General features: G+C 52.4%; 1 pseudogene; it reads left to right on the top strand.

The window, feature by feature from the left end:
• Positions 1–17,793: 17,793 nt before the first annotated feature.
• Positions 17,794–18,536, top strand: LOC122495170 (annotated as a pseudogene).
• The last annotated feature ends 215 nt before the right edge of the window (positions 18,537–18,751 follow it).

Here is an 18,751-nt window from a genome sequence, read left to right as displayed (position 1 = left end):
CAGATGGGGCCTGAGCTGGGATAGTCAGAGGCCAGGTGGGCAGCTCACAGCTGCTGGGTGGGCCTGCCCAGCCCTGGCACACGAGCTGACCTTCCCTCCTGCGTGCAGCCTGGCACAAGGTGAGGGCTGGGCACAAGTGCGCACGGCCAGGTGGGCTTTTTATGGCGTGGCCCAAGGAAGTCATTCTTATTAGCGGCTTTTACACAGATCGTTCACTTTATTTCTAGCTCCTTAGAGGCTTCAGCAGGAGCCAGACAGCCTCCTAGCTTTCTCCGGTGCCCCCCCCTCCCCCTCCTCCTTCAAATCCTCGGGCTGAGCTCCTCGCGTCTTGTCTGCAGTGTGTTTGGGGGGGGGGGGGGAGACATGCTAGCCCCAGCCGCCCCGATTCAGCCCCCCTCCCCTGGTACGGAGGATTCTGGCTTCCCGGTCCTCGTCGTCTTAATGCGCATTGCTTTCGATGGCAAACTTGAGGCTCTTTCCAACAGCTGCGAGGCGGGAGCCCGGCCCTCCCTCCCTAGCTCTGCAGCCCCCTCCTCAAAGCACCCCACCTCGCCCCAGCTCAGAAAGTGCCTGTGACTTGCCCACGAGGCCTTGCACCCACTCTTGGCCGAATGCATCATGTCTAGAGCTCCAGCCAGGCTCTGGGCGCCGTCGGGTGTGATGGACGCCATCGGGAGCGGGGCCCGGCTTGGGCTTTGGAGCCGGGAGACCCGCGCAGGCTCCCGCTCTGCCATCTACCATCGGTGCGTTCTTGCCAGGACCCTGGAGCCGCCAGTTTCCTCGCGGTCGAGTGCGGTGACAGCCCCCTCCCACCTCGGGGCGGGGCGAAGCCGCAGGCACGTGAACGGGCTGGCCAGCTCTCTTCCTCCAGCCCCGGGGCGGCCCGGCGCCCGCTGCCCCAGAGGGCTGATTGCTCAAGTGGTCCAGCTTCCCGGGCCTCCGCGGAGCGGGTCGACACGCCCGCGCCTGGAACAGCCGCCCGAGGGGGCGGCCCGAGGACTGGGCGGGTGGTTCGGGGCCGACTCCTCGGAGGCCTGAGTTACCCGCCACGGATGGCAAAGGCCGGCAGGCGGCCAGAGGAGGTGGGCCTGCTCCGCGGGTGGGCTCCCTCAGGCCTGCGCCAGGGCCCCGCCGTGCGCTCCCTCCGGCGGCGCGATCACAAGGCGTCTGCTGCCATCTAGTGGCGGCGCCCCGGCAGCTGCGCGCAGAGCGGGGCGGCGGGGCCCGGGGCGCGGCGGGGGCGGGGGTTCACGAATCCTCCAGCGCCCCAGAGCCTCTCACCGCCGAACAACGCAGCCAGGAAGCCCCACGCCTCTGCCACCTATGCGGCTCCGGATGCGCCCAGCAGATTGGGGTCCGGAGAGAGGCAGTGTGGTGCAGTGGTTGGCGCCTTGGCTTTGGTGCCAGCGCTAGGCTGTAGAATCAGACTTGCTACACCTCATCCGGGTATCCTGCAGCAGGACCCTTCGCTCTCTGAACCATTTTCTGGTCTGTAAAAGAGGACGAAACAAGTGCGTGCCTTGCAGGGAGCCTTTGCAGAGTACTGCCTGGGCAAACGCAGGAAAAGCCCCAGGCCCATGGCAAAAAGCATAGTAAATGTTAGCTGTTTCTCCTATAAAATCCCTAAACACAAGGGACTCTTAAATACGGAGGACAAACAGGGTTGCCGGAGGGGAGGTGGCTGGGGGGTGGGCTAGATGGGTGATGGGCACTAAGGTGGGCGCTTGTTGTGATCAGCACTGGGAGTTGTATGTATGTGATGAATCACTAGGTTCCACTCCTGAAACCAATGCTACACTGTATGTTAACTAACTTGAGTTTACATAAATTTAAAAAAAAAATCCTAAACTGCTTCTCAGCTACTCAGACTCCCTCTTCTCTCCCTCTCTCTCTCTCTCTCTCTCTGTCTCCCACTCTCTCACCCTCTCACCAGTGCTCAACGTTGGCCATATCAGGGATTTTCCGTAAACCGGGGGTGCCAATTCCGACCTCCCACTCAGGTATAAGGTAACAAGGGTAAAGAGATAGCCACCTCTATGCAGACAGGTGCACCTGGTGTCAAAGGTCCGCTGGGCCTTCCGCCTCCTAAGCGCCCAGAGGTTAATTCCCTGTTAGAATGAAAAGACTCTCCCAGCGGCTGCTCGAAAACCGGAGGCTCTGTCTGCAGCCTTGTGGACAGGGCCTATTTCCTGAGCTACAGGCGTCTGGGTGGCTCTTCTTCACTCCCTCCCAGGGGTCACAGACCAGGGGGTCCAAATCAGGGGTCATGATTTCTGACCCCCTTCCACAAAGGCCTCACTGAAGTAGATGCCTCATCCCTTTAGTAATGTGGTGGAGTAATTAAGGAAAATAAACTTTCCTTAAAAAGCGAAAGAGCCCTTTGGATCCATTCATGCATGAGGCACTGTCCCCGAGACTCGGGTTTGGGGTGTGAGTGAGGCATGTCTCACGCACCTTCCGCCAGGCACAGAGCTTTAATTACTTCTCAGGAGGCAGGAAGAAGGGGCCTATAGAACCGGGCGTGACAGCCAGGTACGCCAGCAGGGAGGGGGACTTCTCAAGCATTCGCTGCCGCTCTGCCTGTGAAAACGCCGGCTCCAATTCAAAGGTATCAAATATTTGCCTAGCTGTTCAACATTTCTTCAAATAATATACTCACGGCTAATTCATATCTAGACTCGATGTCTTCATCTCTCCCAGGCCTCCCTCCTGGATTAGCGTGTCTTGTCTATTCTGGGAGAAAGTTGTCCTACATTCTAAAAATAGACCCTGGAGTCTGGACACTGGCATGCACAGTCAGCAGAGGCTTTTTTACTTATCTTGAGGGCCGTCCTGTGGGGACAGGTGCAGCAGAGCCCAGAGACACATCCGTGAAACAGCCAGTGTGGGCGCCCAGGTGCATGGAGGAGGCTGGGTCCTTGCGAGGTGTCTGTTCTGGCTGCTGGCTTCCGAGTGAGGCGGTGGTCTGTTCCCAAGGAACCCCCTCCCAGCCTGGCTCTTTGACATTTGAGGGCAGTACAAGACTTTCACATCAGAGGCAAGGTCCTTTCTGTCCACATACAGGTCCCTTTCTTCCTCAGAGTTAGAAGCCCAGGATGTCCCTGTGTCAGCCAGGACCTGGCAGGAAGCAGGTGGCATGCTCGTTCAGGCCATTCAGGGAGAGCTTAATGAAGGGACATCTTTACAAAGGAGAGCCCAGGAAGGAGGGATGGCACTCTGGGTCTGGTAACAGGGGGTGGGGGGGACTCTTCCCACCCTGGTTTGCAGGGCCCAGAGAGGAGAAGCCACCTGAATCTGGAGGTGAAGAGTGCCATCTGACAGGGGAGGTGATCTTGGGAGGAGAAGCCTGGGGAATGGCCACCCAACCACTCCCCGGTCCATGCCAGTGCTCCCCAAGCTCAAACTCACCCACAAGGCAGAGTTATGTGTGGATGTGTCCATGCAGGGGACCTGCTGGGGGAGGTAGTCAGAGCAGGTGAGGGAGGGTGCAGAAGAGGAGATGGTCAGCTCCCTGTCCCTTTCTTGGGACCTCTCTACCTCGCTCCCCACCTTCTGTCTCTCCTTGTACCAGTCATTATTTCTCTGATAGCCTCACCATCTGCATCTCGGACTGACTCCCCTTCTCTTTGTTTTCCTCCAGCTATATCTTCCCCATTTCCTGTGCCCTGAAGGAGGGCGGGCGGGTGCCATGCCCCTTTCCCAATTGATGGAGTTGTAGGGGGTTCCAATAGTTCTCCCCACGGTCGCCTGCCAATGCTAGAGGAGGGGGAGCAACCTGGCCCTGGAGACTGGCTTCATGTGACTCTCTGCTCTTCCTCCTCTGCACTGCTCTAAATGAGGCCAATCAGGGCTGCTTTCATTTTATTACTTCAAGGACTTCCTCATCCACTTCCTTTCATCCTTCTTGCCGCTCTGGCCTGGAATTAGGGAGGAGGAGTTGTAGAACCTCTAACGGCCCCACAGTCCTAATGAGAGCTCCCCCTGGGTGCCCAGCCTGCACACGTGCTGTGGGGGGCCTGCGCTCAAGGAGTCACAGCAGATGGGGGCTGGACCCACCACCCATTCACACAGTCACTTGACAGAATGCACCCAGGGCCACTGCACTCGGGCCCTGCGTGAGACCCCGGTTGTATATACAACAATGAAGGATTTAGTGTCTGCTCTTGACAAATACAGACATGTACCCTGTGTACTGTGTGATACAATGCATAAACTCATCTAAGCTTTAATTTCCTCTTCTGTTAAATGGGGGAGACATCCCTAACCCCAGGCTTGCTTAGGGGTGATGTGAGATCACAGGGGGGGCTGTTAAGTGACAGCAACTTGTGCCCCATCCATGTACATAAAAGGTAAAACCTCAAAAGGAAGGTGGGGCCTCCCAGCTGGGGGCCGAGGATGCAGACCTCAGACAGCAGGGGGAGGGACAGATGTGGGCCCAGACCTCCAACTTCAGCTCTGGTTTTAAATGGAATAAAATAATCCCCCGAATAAATAACCCCTCTATGAGGCAGGTCCCCTTGTGAGGTCACTCCTAGTAACAGATTTCACCACGGCACAGAGAATGTTCTGCTCCCCCTATCTGGGGATGATATATACAGCCAGCTAATGCAAAATGAATTTTCATGTTATTTTTGCTTATTTTTTAAGTCCATTGGGTGCATCGCGGCTGATCGCTGTTCTGACATTTTTCTTCCCTCATTAAGAAAGATGCCCCTGGTGAGTTACCTGTGTCGGGCTCAGAGCAGAAAATAAATATCGCTGGCATCCACTTTCCTGTGCTCTCTGGGTGTAATTAAGAAAAAGGCACCTGCAGGAGACAGAAAGAACAGGGCAGAAAACGGCCAAGTGGTTACCCTTCACAAGAACTTTAAAACCATGGTCTTTAAAACCATCCGAATGTCACCCTTCCATGACCTCTTTCCTGACCTGTTGGGGCCTCCCTCCACCTTTGCACCCTAACGCTATTCCGTTCCACTGTGGTTTGCTTTCCTTTAGCATATATATCTCTTATCCCTGCTGTGGTAGACAGCCCTGTTCTTCCCTCTGTCCAAGGTACCTGATTTTCTTTTGGGACCCACCGTTGCGGGAACCCCATGCAATCTGGGTGGAGCCTGCCTGTGCCCCAGGAGACAACCAAACCAGGGCAGTCAGACTTGTCTCAGGACTTGCCAGGAAATGCTTCATGAAATACTCTTGGGCTGAAGCTTAGCCTGGGGCTATGGCCATTTTGACTTCGGGGAGAAATTGTCTTGAGAAGGAAGCCAGACAGGGGTGCCTGGCTGGCTAAGTCAATAGAGCATGAGACTCTTGATCTCAGGGTCTTGAGTTTGAGCCTTACGTTGGTGGTAGAGGTTACTTTTAGGAGGAGGAGTGGGAAGAGGAGAAGAAACTGGACTGCTGAGCCTCTCATGAGAACTTGGGACCCGGTGTCCCATGTGTGCCCTGGATCTGGAGCCTGCTGGATCTTGCAGACAGGCATTATGGGGACCCTCCCATCTTGCCTCTCTCTCACTGTGCCCAGCCACTGCCTATGGTTCAGGGAGCTTGTCATTGGGTCCGTCTCCAGAGGAGGCAGAGCTGGCACCTTGGGCTCAGTGCTCAGGGCTGCAGCTCAGGAGTGTTGGTAATGCCCTGGCTTCCTGTTTTACAGCCAGAAGTGTTCCATAAATGGCACAGCTCCTTCAGTGAGCTAAGTCCCCACTTCCTGCTGGGTCTGACACCCCCACCAGTGATCTCAGAACCCAGGGTGTGAGACGCATTTCATCCCCTGGGCCAGCCGACCTGCTTCAGGGCCACATTTGCCACCTTCAACTTGGGCTTTTGTTCTGCATCTCTGCAGAGGGTTCACATGCCAGGGTTTCTCTTTCTGTTCTGATCCTGCTGCCCCACTTTGGGCCCCTTTCCCCTGTCTTGTCTTGTCCTCTTTCCTCTATAACCTTTAGTCATGTTCACCAAATTATGAGCATCTATGAGGCACCTGGTGTACACAGCCCGAGCAGAGGCTTCCCTGACAGCCTGTGTGACTTAAGTTCCAGCGGTGTTCTCTCTCAGGGTGCCCCATTCTTTTCCTACGCAGCAGTTATCACCCTTTACCATTGTTTTTTGTAAGTGGTTTTTTGTTTACTGGATTCACTGCTGTCTCTTCAGTTGTTCAGTTCTCAGAAGATGGAAACTTTTATTGTTTTTCGCCTTACACTTAAGTCAGGGACTGGCACACAGGACCCTCAAGAAACATCCGTGGCATGACCGTGTGGGTGAATGTGAGGGGGCCGGGCCCTGGCCCTGGTGCTGAAGCGCAGCATTGCCGACTGGGCCTGAGGCTGTTACCACAAGCCTGGGCATCGGGTGGGCGGAGTGCTGTGGGGTGAGGGGTGGACCCAGGCCGCCAGACAGCTGTGGTGTGGAGTGTCCTTGTGCAGACCAGACCCAGAGCCCAGAGCCCTGAGAAGACATGAAGCCTGCTGGGTGGACATGCTCACTGGGTAAACTCTTGTGGCTGAAACACAGGGGATTTCAGAGACATGTAGAAGTGGGAGAATGGGGAATTCTGTTCACTGTTCAGTCATGTTCATCTGCTGATTGCTCTCTGGTCACAGCTCCCCAGGGAGAAAGGCAGCTCCCTGGGTCCCTGGGGCAGAGGTGGGCTGTGATGCCTCTGGTCTAAACTGCATCATTTGGCACAGGGCTGCTCTGCATGACAGGTGACTAATAATGCTTCTCCCCCACAGGAAATGGCTTGTGAGTGTCCAAGTGTCCTACGTGCAGTGCCCAGTTTCAGGTCTGGGGTTAGTGTGGTGGGCAGAGTAGCCCAGTGAATGACCTGGCACCCATCCAGCATGACGTTATCAACAAAGGAGGGTTGATTTTATCCCAAGGGGCCACCTCAGTGGTCTCTAAATGTGCTATTCACACCTCACGGCTGGCCCCAGGGGCCCCGCACATGAGGCTGGTTCTAGCTGGAGGGGAGGCGTAGGCCATTAGGCTTTGGTCTGAACTGCAGCCTTACCACTTAGTGGTGAGCGGTGTGGGCAAGGTCCTTGACTTTGCCCAAGCACACTTCCTGCACCTGAGAAAACTCTTGTGAGGCGTTGGGGGGCTTGTCGACACCTGGGCCCACAGTGAGGCCATCTCCCCATGGCTGCCCCCCGCCCTGGGCTCGGGGCTCCTCTGCCTCCTCCGCAGCTTTGCCTCCAGTACAGCAGGTAGCAGCTGCCCGTGCCAGTGTCTGTAGAGCACGCGTTCTCGGCCTCCCTGCCCGGTTGTGCTTCCTGGACGGCAGGGACCTGGTGTGTCTGGATGCTGTCCTTCTTCCTGCTTTACCACCGAGGGCCCAGCACTGGGCTTTGTGCATGCTTGGTGCTCAGAAGGCATTTGATGAGTGAGTGGTGTATAAATGACTAATAGGAATTCAATCCATGTTAGCAGAAATACCAAACCGCTTTGCTAACTTCCCCCAAACTACCTGCCACCCTTCATCAGCACTTGGCCCGCCAGCAGGGAGAAGGGCCTTTACCTAGTCTTGGGACCAGCCAACCAGGAGAGCGAGGCCCACCCGGCTTAGCGCCTCGAGCCACAGATGCAGGACTGATGATGCCCTCAGAAGCTCACACTGGGCCTCCTCAGAGCCCCATCTGTAGAGGGAGGTCTTTCTGTAAGCAGCTGCAGTGGAGCCCGGAGGCTGCAGGGGCTCCACGCCCCCTGCCTTCTGTGTTGGCCAGTAGATGGGGAGCTAGTGACCAGACCCAGCTCCCTCTCCTGCACATGTGGGCCAGTACTTGGAATCTATGACGCCTGATGAAGGCTGCGTTAGCCAGGCTCCCAATGGGGAGCCAGTCTCTGCCATTTGCAGGAGCCAGGCAACCCTGAAAGCCAGGGCTCTGGAGGCGAGGAATGAGGTTTCGACTTTAAATCTGGCCGTTCTCATGTCACTCCAGCCCCGTTCCCCAGAAATAAGCTGGTCCAGTCTGCCATCTTTCCAGACAGTTCCTGTTGAAGCAGAAATAGTCCAAATTCTAAATGTCTAGACACTGACATATGGGGTTTCTTGATATTGTTTTCATACAGGAAAACTTGCTCTGAAAAACACAGCTACACACAGCCACTCACATACCACCGGCCCCACGCACAAAATCCTGATTTTCAAAATGTTCAGAGCCCTTCCTGAACTTGCCTGAGAGATGATGTCATCAGAGTTTGTTACTGGGGAGTTTTAGAGATCTTTCTTTAAACACACACACGTGCGCAGGCACCCCAACACCCACAACACTGACAATTTGTCTTCTCTCATCTTGCCAACAGCAGGGGGTCCGGCCCTTGAATATGTATGGGCCTTTGCTGCATGCTAGAAAATGAGGCACCTGAGTTCATGGGAGCTGTGAACAAAGGGCAGACAGCCCAAGGATGGGAGACAGGTGCCCTAGACAGGGAACCAGGACACGACACCGGGAAGTCTCTTTAGCTCATTTTGTTCATCAGTAAACTGGGAATAGTAGTTCCTTCCTTGCTTGCGAGATGTGAAAATCTCTGCAGGAGATTGGATAAACAGAGGTTGCCGCTGTGACGTTGGAGATGGGAAAGCAGCAAGAATGACCATCTGGGCTCTGGAACGAGCTGTCTGTGCTTGAATCTTGCCTCTGCCCATTGCTAGCTATGTGACCTTGGTGGAGCTACTTAACCTTTCTGTGCCTCTGGCTCCTCAGCTATAAAGTACCGATAACATGAATAGCTGTGACCTCATCAGGTTTTCGTGAGGACCGGATAAGTTCATAGGAGTTGGCTGGTCCATGCGGAGGCGCTGACACCCAGTGCCTGTTGTGCCATAATTACTGCCTCCTCCCAGTAGGGTTCCTCTTTCTACCCAGAGTCTTCTCTAGGACATGGCCCTCAAGCCTGGGCCTCCCAAGGGTCAGGAGAAGCCTGGGCCACTTCCACTTGTGCAAGCGTCCAGTATATTGTCATAACAAAATGCCAAAGCAAGGTTACACAAGTTAAGGTAAACTGAATACATTTACATAAAGCAATTCAGTGGTTTTCGACAGACACACAGAAACTCCCTGGAAACCCTCACTGGACACAGTGGCAACACTATGATGTTCATCAGGAATGGATGGCCTGGGAGAAAAGGTTCTCCTTCCCTTTGCCCTAGCCTGCCCTTAACAGGCCCTGTCTTCGGGTATTCGTATATCCCATAAATAGGAAGAACAGAAATATCCCTGACTTCCAGCCTGGGCAGAGGCAGAGACTAAGGGCTGGGGGGTCCGGAGGATGGCTAGTGCCCAGCTGGGAAGCTGCATTTCCCTGGAGCATGCTAAGGTGCTGGGTGGCTGCAGGGAGGAAGCAGGTGGGGTGCCCTGCACAGCTGTGTGCGGAGGGGCCATGGGGGGGGGGGGCAGCCGGAGCAGCCACATCAGGCAGGCCATGGACTTGTTGCTGGACTGGCCTCCTTGGGAAGCACCCCATCCTCCCCAGTCACCCCAGGGTTGTCCAAGAGCCTGGGGAGGATGATTTAAAATGACTTGCAGCTCGGGGCTCCTGGCTGGCTCAGTTCGATAAGCATCCAACTCTTGGTTTCGGCTCAGGTCATGATCTCGCAGTTTGTGAGTTAAAGCCCCACGTTGGGCTCTGCGCTGACTGCATGGAGCCTGCTTGGGATTCCTTCTCTCTCTCTCTCTCTCTCTCTCTCTCTGCCCCTCCCCTGCTCACACACTTTCCCTCAAAATAAATAAACAAGCTTAAAAAAAATAAAAAATAAAATAAAACGATCAGCAGCTTAAATGACTCTGAAAAGTTTCTATTCCCAGTGTGTCCCCATGCTCCCTTGGGATTGAGTGACAGGAGTTCAGTTTTACAAATCTAGCCAACACCCAGCTCCTGTGGTGGCAGGAAGCTCCAGCTTCTACACCTGCTTCCTCCTTGGTTGGCCCTCTCCCTGACTCCCTGGGACCTGGGGTGTTCTCTGTCTGCATGATCTGCTCTACAGGTGTCTTGGGGCTCAGCCAAGAAGTTCCTGGCCGGCAGGGTCAGAATCTGGTTCTCATCTTCTTCCCAGGACCCCCACCTAGCCCCTGGGTTCCTCAATCCTGGATGTGCATGGCTGTCACCTGGGGGATGGGGGTCTTTAAAATGCCAGCACCTGCTTCGGCACCCCCCCACCCCCAATGCAGAACAACAGTGCATGTCACCCCAGTCAGGCCCAGGCGTGCCTCAGTTGCATATTTGACCTGCACGCCCACTACGGAACCTAAACCCAGGCTGGGGGCTGCTTCCAGAAGGGTTCTGAGAAGAGGATTCAGGTCCAGAGAGGTAGCTTTCCAGCGCAGCCACAACAGGAATGCCAGCGGGTGACAGAGACTCTTTGCACCGTGAAGGCTGTGAGTCTGATCAAACAAGATTTAGCTCCAAATCCAGCCTGCTTTACCCAAGTACAACTGTGGGCCAAGTGCTTGTTCGGGCATTATCACCTCCCTCCTTGCCACAACATACCCATCTTTTTGAGTGTATGGGGCCAGAAGGGCTCTATGTTAGAACAGGGAGCATCAGGCTGGCGGGGAATCCATCCCGGCTTGTTCCCAGGGAATTGATCTTTATGCAGAGTGGCTCGAATGCCCATACATCCTTTGGTCCAGCTTGGAGTTTCCTAAACTCGAGCACACATAAGTTTTACTGCGCAGAACTGGGAGCCTGGAACTATACATGCTGTGCCGTGGGTGATTCCGGGGGCCTTCAGGGTAACACTGACGTGTGCAGAACTCTGCGGTGACTGGGGGTGGCAGTCTGACAGCCCGGCTGCAGTGACCTGCCCACCTCCTGCTCCCCATGTCATTTCCACTTGGCTCCCTTCTCTCTCTCTCTCTATCCTCGGCCATCAAGACTTTCTCTTGTCCCTCACCTGGCCAGATTTGTTCACAGCTGCAGCCACAGCACCTACAATTGTGCCTGGGGCAAGGTTGTTTCCTGATGAGCATTTGTTGTTTTTGACAAATGCTGACGATGGCAGGTGCTCCCAGAGCTAACAGTGAATTTGGGTGGATGGACGGGACAGACGGTCAGCTCAGGACCCCTGTGGGAAGTTCTGGGGATGCCCTGCCCCTGCCCTTCAGCATTCGCTGTTCCCTGCATGCAGCTGAGCCCGTGCCTGGCGCTCTGCTTGGGGACCCGAGATGGCCTGGCCGAGGGGGCCTGCTGCGCCTGTGTGCAGAACAGGTGGGAAGTGCCAGCTGTTGCAACTCAGGGAATAGCCTCCAGTCGATGACAAAAGAAGCTGTGGATAAATAGCCCAGTTCCCTTGTCCTCCGGATGGGCTGTATCCCAGGTCCCCGCGGTAGGACTGTGTGCATTCCTCCACTCTGGACTGGCCTCCTTCCTTCCGCTTCCCTGCCTCACAGTGCCAGCCTTCCATGGACAGTGCCTGGAAGAACCACCCTTGGCTCAGTCTACCCAGCAGCCTTTCAGTGAAGGAGCCACCCAGGGCGAGGGAGGCACCCTGAGGCTCTAATGACTGCTTGTGGGGAGCCCGTCCCTAGGAGGACAGTAGTGACCTGGTGGTTCCCTTTGCTCTAGTGTTGGATCTCAGGTTCCTGGGGAAAGTGACTCCTTTGGCTTCCTGGCTTGGACCCACAGACAAACTGAACAAGGTGAAAAAAGTTGTCATTTGGAAAAGTCTTGTGGCCAAAGGCTGCAGGGGGATGGGGCTTGGGAGAGACGGGGCTGAAATGCCTGGAGAAGCCAGGGAAGCCGCTCCTTCCAGAACAAACTTCCCAGCCCGGACACAGGCGACAGCCACCCGTGGGAGCAAAGAAAGTTTCGCTGCTCCTCCCTCCCAGAGATATTTCCAAGAGCTTTATTTTTCTCGCCAGTTGGCTAAGAAGCAAAAAAGGAACAATAGATTCAAGCTGAAATAATTTGCATTTATGATGAACACAAGGAATATCTACCTTGCATTTTCCTAAAAAGAAAAATTAAACCCCGTTTTTAATTAACTGATAAACTATTAATCAAATTTTTGCAATGTTAGGTGACACATTATTCATTTAGATAGAATGACTGTGAACTTAAACTAATCAAATCTGATTTGCCCACATAGGCTTGATTGAAATACATTTTAACTAGCATATACAAAGAGAAAATCTTGGATTTCTTACCTAATCTTCAGAGTATACTGCTGAGTTAATAAGGGCAGTTTTTTTTTTTTAAATGAGACCACCATTTCTTCATCTGCATATCAAAATCAAGAGGAACTTAATTGCAAAACACATATTCCTGAAATCTAATCATTACACTGCTTTAGGGTATTTTATTGAAGCATGTTAAATTATGGACAGAATATTAATGATGGAGCTAATCAAACCCAATTAGTCACTTCTAACAATAGTCACATAAATATACAAGTCAGGTACTAAAGTACTGTAGATATGATGTAAAATTGTTAAAATATTAAATGTATGGGATATTTATGAAATATCCATGTAGAATTTAAAGCCAAAAATTATCGGATAAGTCCCTTTAAAGAAAACAGGTTTGGCAGTGTCCTACGATATTTGTCTAGAATTCACAAGTTTTCACCTATTCTCCAGGTACATTTGAATCCAGGGGATTAGCGAGTCTATAATCAATCAATCAGCAAATTCTAATAAGATGACTTACCATATTCATGACCCAGTATTTCACTCCTGCATCCAGAGACTTTTTTCAGTCTTTTGTTTTCTGACTTTTTCAAGGCCTGGTGGAAGGGTAGGTCTGGAGTCTCGGGGCCTTGGGAAAGCTGATGGAGGGCTGGATAGAGTGCTCTGGGTCCATGGCGTTTCCTCCCCACCCCCATCCCCATCCGCAGGGGGAAGCCAGGCAGGACAAGGCAGGGAAGCTCCTGTCTGGTGGACCTTCTCCTCCTCCCATTGGTGAGGTGTCAGGAAAGGATGCTAAGAGGCCCAGGGGAGTTCCGGCTGTGGCCTATGAGGAGTCTTGGTGGAAGATTCCAAGCCCGGGAGCTGGACCAAAGCAGGTAGGCAGCACCAGATACGGGAATCCCCTCTGCAGAGACCTCCCCCTGCCCTGTTCCCTTCCAAGCGTGGCTGCATGGTCCCAGACCAGCACCCACACAAGCCTGCATGGCAATTTCACCCAAGGCTAGTTCCCAGGGCTTCACTAGTCAAGGAGGCTGTCAAGCTTCACAATTCACTTTACTGGCCCTCGTCCTATCCTAATGTCCCATCCAGACCCCCGCTTTCCCCTCTCCTGTCCCTCTTTCCAGAACGCTGCCCTCCTGCCTCTCATGCTGGAGTCTCAGTTCTGGGCAGACAGTGGTCCTGTGGCACAGGTCCCTGCTCTGGCCAAACATCCCAAGTGACGCAGTAGAGCGATAGTAGCTGCTGTCCCCCCGACCCATGCATCTCCCTGTCTATCTATCGTATAAACCAAGGAGGAGCATGTCCTAGACCCTGTGCTGGACCCTCCCTAAACTCGGGGAGCACAGAAACGAGGCAGAAGTTGTACTGCTTTTTCCTGTACATCACGCATGTTCCTGCTACAGATAACGGCATCTCCATTTTCCTTCAAAGAGCCCCTCTGCCCCCACTTTGAGCCTCTAAGGTTTGAGGGCTGCTCCATTCCCTGGAGTCACAGTGGGCAGATGACCCAGGCCTACCAGTAGTGCTCCACCCCTTCGTCCCTGTGATAGGCTTCCGGGTGGGAATGTGATCTGGATGTAATCTTGGGGGTTTTGCTGGAACTATAAGGCAAGAGAACCCCTTTTCTGCTGGGGCGTCCTGGGAGCAGAGGCTGGGGCCGCAGCACACACAGAGACTAACGCAGAGGAGAGAACAAGTCCCGACGACATTGCTTGAGCTCCCCAATTCCGCTGTGCCCAAAAGTCTAGTTACCTGCGCCAATAAGTCTCCCCTCTTTTTCTTTTTTTCTTTTTTTCCCTTAGCCAGTTGGAGTTGTGTTTCCTGGCACTTGCAACCCAAAGAGTCACGGTTAATGGACAGGAGAGAAACAGAAGAGGTACAATCTAGACGCTCACATGAGGTAGTGTGCGGTGTCAGCAGCAGGACACGGCCTTGCAGCTTCTGCAGCTTGTGGGACAGGAAGGTGGACAGAAATCAGGCTCTGGTTCTTGACTGACAGGTCACCCCAGGGTGCCCCTTTGTGATTTGTGAGGGAGGACAAGTGGAGTAAACGTGGTCACCCTGCGAGAGAGGGGGTCATGGTGTGGACACATTGAGCATCATTGTGGCATCCAGGGCCCGGCATGTGGCTCAATGAACAGTTGCAGGTGTGCACAGGTTGATATATTCTAGCAAGTTTACATGCCAGACTAGTACTGAAGATACAAGCTCCTTCTGGCAAGAATCCCCTTCTTGCCTGGTACCCATGGCTCTCCCCGGATGGCCCCAGGCATACTCCTGCTGTGGTTGCACCTCTGAGTTTATGAGTGCCCGAGCACCTTCCCCAGACTCTGGAACCCTCCATCCCTCTGTCTTCTCCTTCCGTGAGGCCCAGAAGGACACCTCCTCCATGAAGCCTGCCCTTGGATCTAACTTGTTTTTATGGATCTCTCATAACCTTGGCTTTCCATGCCTTGGAGTGGGAAGGGGAAAACTTGGGGCAGATGCGACATCCACGTTTGGGTGGAGGCAGCAGCGGAGACTGAGGGTTGGACTAAAGATGCAGAGTTAAAAATAAAGAGCTTAGCAGAAGCCAACCACCTCCACCAGAGATGAGCAGGGGAATTTGCAGCAGGGCCATGGGACTCCTCACAGGACATGGAGTTGTGTTCACATCATGCACTTCTTTGTTTCTTTTTAAGTATTTAAAAATGTTTATTTTTGAGAGAGAGATAGAATGCGAGTGAGGGAAGGGCAGAGAGAAAAGGAGGCACAGAATCTGAAGCACACTCTGGGCTCTGAGCTGTCAGCGTAGAGACCGACTCGGGACTCGAAGCCATGAACCATGAGAGCATGACCTCAGCCGAAGTTGGACACTCAACCGACTAAGCCACCCAAGTGCCCCTCACTTCATGCACTTCTAATCTCTATGGACAGGGCGATGCCCTTGACCTGAGTGTAGGCCTGCAACCCAGGTCTCCTACCAGACCATGAGCCCCCAAGGGCAGGCAAGGAGCTGGCCTGTTTCTATCGGCCTTCTGGTGACATCAGGACTGTTGGTTGGTGGACAACTCCAGACTCTGAGAACTTTCCGGAGGCTCTGAGACCCCAGTCTCGTGTTTCCTAAACCAGGCTCTAATTGAGATTTAGTCTGGGGTCAGCATGTGGCCTACATTTGTGGGCCATTGGTACAACTTCACACCAGGCTAAGTTGCCTTTTTGTTTGTGTATTTTTGAATAATTTTTAAAAATCAGATAATAATAATAAATTCATAAAAATCATAAACACCAGTTAACATTTTTCTTTTTGCCATTTCTGTCTCACACATAGACGCCTGATACCAGGCACCGTGTGATTTCTAGGTAGTGAGTGTCCTTCTTCATGTTTCCTTGGCCACATGTGTAAGCATCTCTAGGAATCATCCAGAAGTGCCATAGCACCTTTGCCTTTGTTCTTTATTGCCAAATTTACATTCCCACCACAATGTGTGAGGGTTTCCCCAGACCTTCTCTGACCCATGGTATCATTAGGCTTAAATGTTTTTTCTTATCTCATGGGTATGAAATAGTAGCTCATGGTTGCTTTAATGTGTATCTTCCTAATTGCTAGAAGCCCCATGTGCCTTTTCAGGCAACTTTTAATCCACCCCATCATCACGCTGGTCTCCTCCCTCCCAAGACTGGGCTCCTGTAGGAGGCACAGCTGCTGTGGGTTTCAGGTAAGCAACTTAGCCTCCATGTCCTTGTCTGTGAAAAGGACAAAACAATGGCTAATTCATGAGATTTAGACAATGCAGACCAGCTATTTCAGCCTCGTAGGGTCCAAAGCTGATGAGTGGACCACAGTCTGTCTTACTTCTGCAAGGAATCAGGCCTGGGGTGACACTCTCATTTTTGTCAAGAGGAAGGGAATCTGCATTGATGAGTCCAGGGTGCCATTTCAATTCAAGCAGAGCTTCTCTGAAGCTGGGGTAGCAGAGAAAAGTGAACCTTCTCCCTGCAGGAAGCTGGGGAGGAGGACGTGGGCAAGGAGGAGGAGAGCAGGAGCCACATTCAGAGTCCCATTTTTGGGGGTTGGAGAACCTGTGTGCTTCAAGGTCCCCTGCTCCCTGTTGGCAGGCCTCCATCTGTTCTTCATATAGCCCAGGCAAGTGGCCTTTCCTACCTGGGGGCCTTGGCAGACGTATGAAGGGGAGGCAGAGCCCAGGGTCAGGTCAGGCTGACACCACCAAAAGGAAGCATCTGTTGTGGGAGACATACCTGACAGATGATTTATTTCTGCCCTAAGTTCCCCAACGGCCCAGCCTTATCTCTGCTTTGCAAGGCCTCCCAGGCCCCAAGGCAGAAGAACTCTGCTTCACTCAAGGCAGCAGAGAACCATCTAGGGGACTGCCTGAATTTCCTAGAAAATTTTTCTGGGAACATCCCGAAGCAACCTGTTAGCCATCAAGGCACCAACAAATTACCTGACCTTTTCAACTACCCGAAAAGCAGTAGCAAATCACCTTCAAAGGCATTCATTTCAGAGGTACAATTTGATGAGTTTTGGCAAATACGTACACTTGTCTAACCAGACCTAAACCTTCCAAAATGCATGATTTCTATGGGCTTTGATCCAATTAGTTGAAAACATGAAATTGCAGTTTTTCCCAATCAGTGAGCAAGAACACTGACCCACATCAGGGAAGACCAGCATTCCCTGGCTGGGTTTTAACAGAAACTATAGTTGGTAGACAGACTGGAAAGTGAGCACATGATTTAGTGATGCCTGTTCCCCATTTGGATTCGCATAGCTTTCTGAAGTGCCTTTTTAGTTATCAAAACCATGAAGCCAAGTATCAGGAACCAGGCTTCCGAAATGCTGCCTCACAAATTGTTCATCAAGATTTTCGAAAATAATGAAGAACAATTAATCACATTGGCACTCACTAGGAATATCATAATTAATATTTGGGTGAGAGCAAAACGATTGTGTTAATACATATATTATTTTAAATGTTATTTATCTTGTCTTTGTAAAATGTGTATTTTGTGTGTGTCTTGTTACAAATGAATGAAATAGTTCCATAGGATACAGCAGACCCAGAGACAAGGACCTGGGTACGGGTTGGTTGTTCATCTGGGAGGTGTTTTCAGGAAGTGGGAGGGAGGCCATGGGGTAGGGAGACAGAGAAGGATGCAGTAGTAATGGGTTGGCTCACTCCCACAGAGGCTGTGTGAGGCTTCATGAAGAATGCATTCCAAGCATCCCATAGAGAGATGGGGAAGTTGGGAAATTGTCCTTTGGGACACTTTCCTTCTTTGGTTGAGAGTTGCTCTTGGGATGTTAACTTTTTGCCACTTTCAGGCTCCCCAAAAGCTTGGGTGGTGCTGGAAAAGCCTTTAGTCTGACAACCCTTGGTGGTGGAAGCTGTCATCTGTGTGGGAAGGAACCACCCTAACTGTTGCCAAACTCAGCCATGGGCTGAGGAGATACAGGGTGGCCATCTACAGTGTTCGCTAAAAGCTCTGTCTGCACTTGTAAATATCTGACTGAAAACATGCATCTAAAACTGAATGGAGATCACTAACCCGGAGACTGTTCAGAAGGCCATGATCAACCAGTGACTGGGAACCACTGGTCTTTGAATCCAAACTCCACCCTTGTTATTAACAGTGAGCGCATGCCTTTGCTTTAGGTGGCACACGGCAGCAAGATGGCGGGACAAATTTCCAAGAAGAGGAAGTTTGCGGAAGATGGCATCTTCAAAGTTAAACTGAATGGGTTTCTCACTCGGGAGCTGACTGAAGATAGCCATTCTATAGGTGAGGTCTGAGTTACACCAACCAGGACAGAAATCATTATCTTGGTCACCAGAATGCAGAATGTTCTTGGGCCAGTGGATCCAGGAATTGAGTGTTGTGGTTCAGAAGAGGTTTGGTTTCTCTGAGGTCAGTGCAGAGCTTTATGCTGAAAAGGTGGCCACAAGAGGTCTGTGTGCTATCACCCAGGCAGAGTCTCCACCTACAAACTCCTAGGAGGCCTTGCGGTGAGGAGGCCTTGCGGTGCTGTGGCGTCCACTCATCACGGAGAGTGGGGCCAAAGGCTGTGAGGTTGAGGGTTGTGGGAAACTCCGAGGACAGAGGACTAAATCCATGAATTTTGTGGATAGCCCGATGATTCACAGGGGGAACCCTGTTAACTAGTACTTTCACACTGCATGTGCTGCTGAGTCAGGGTATGCTGGGCGTCAAAGTGAAGACTGTTTTTCCCTGGGACCCAAGTGGTAAGACTGGCCCTAAGAAGCCCCTGCCTGATCACGTGAGCATTGTGGAACCCAAAGATGAGACACTACCTACCGCTCCCCTCTCGGAACAGAAGGGTGGGAAACCAGAGTCACCTGCCATGCCACGGCCAGTGCCCATAGTGTAACAGGGTCTTGTTGGCAGCCGGATCTGGAGTCTGGATATGGCTTTGTAAATACTTTTAATAAAATCTTTAAAAAAGAAAAAAAAAAGTGAAAGCACACCTGTCGTTCCTGGCCGCAATCCACCCCGTTCCCCTGGCACCTAGCCCAGATTATTTTATGGGTGAACTCAGTTAAATCGTTAAGGAACAGACAATAACCATGCTGCTTAAACTGTCCCGGAGCACGAAAAAAGACCTACTA

The sequence above is a fragment of the Prionailurus bengalensis genome, chromosome E2 (genome assembly GCF_016509475.1).
Source record: "Prionailurus bengalensis isolate Pbe53 chromosome E2, Fcat_Pben_1.1_paternal_pri, whole genome shotgun sequence".
NCBI classification, from domain to species: Eukaryota; Metazoa; Chordata; class Mammalia; order Carnivora; family Felidae; genus Prionailurus; species Prionailurus bengalensis.
The sequence above is the reverse complement of the archived record's forward strand: the minus strand, read 5'-3'. Positions and strand labels throughout refer to the sequence as shown.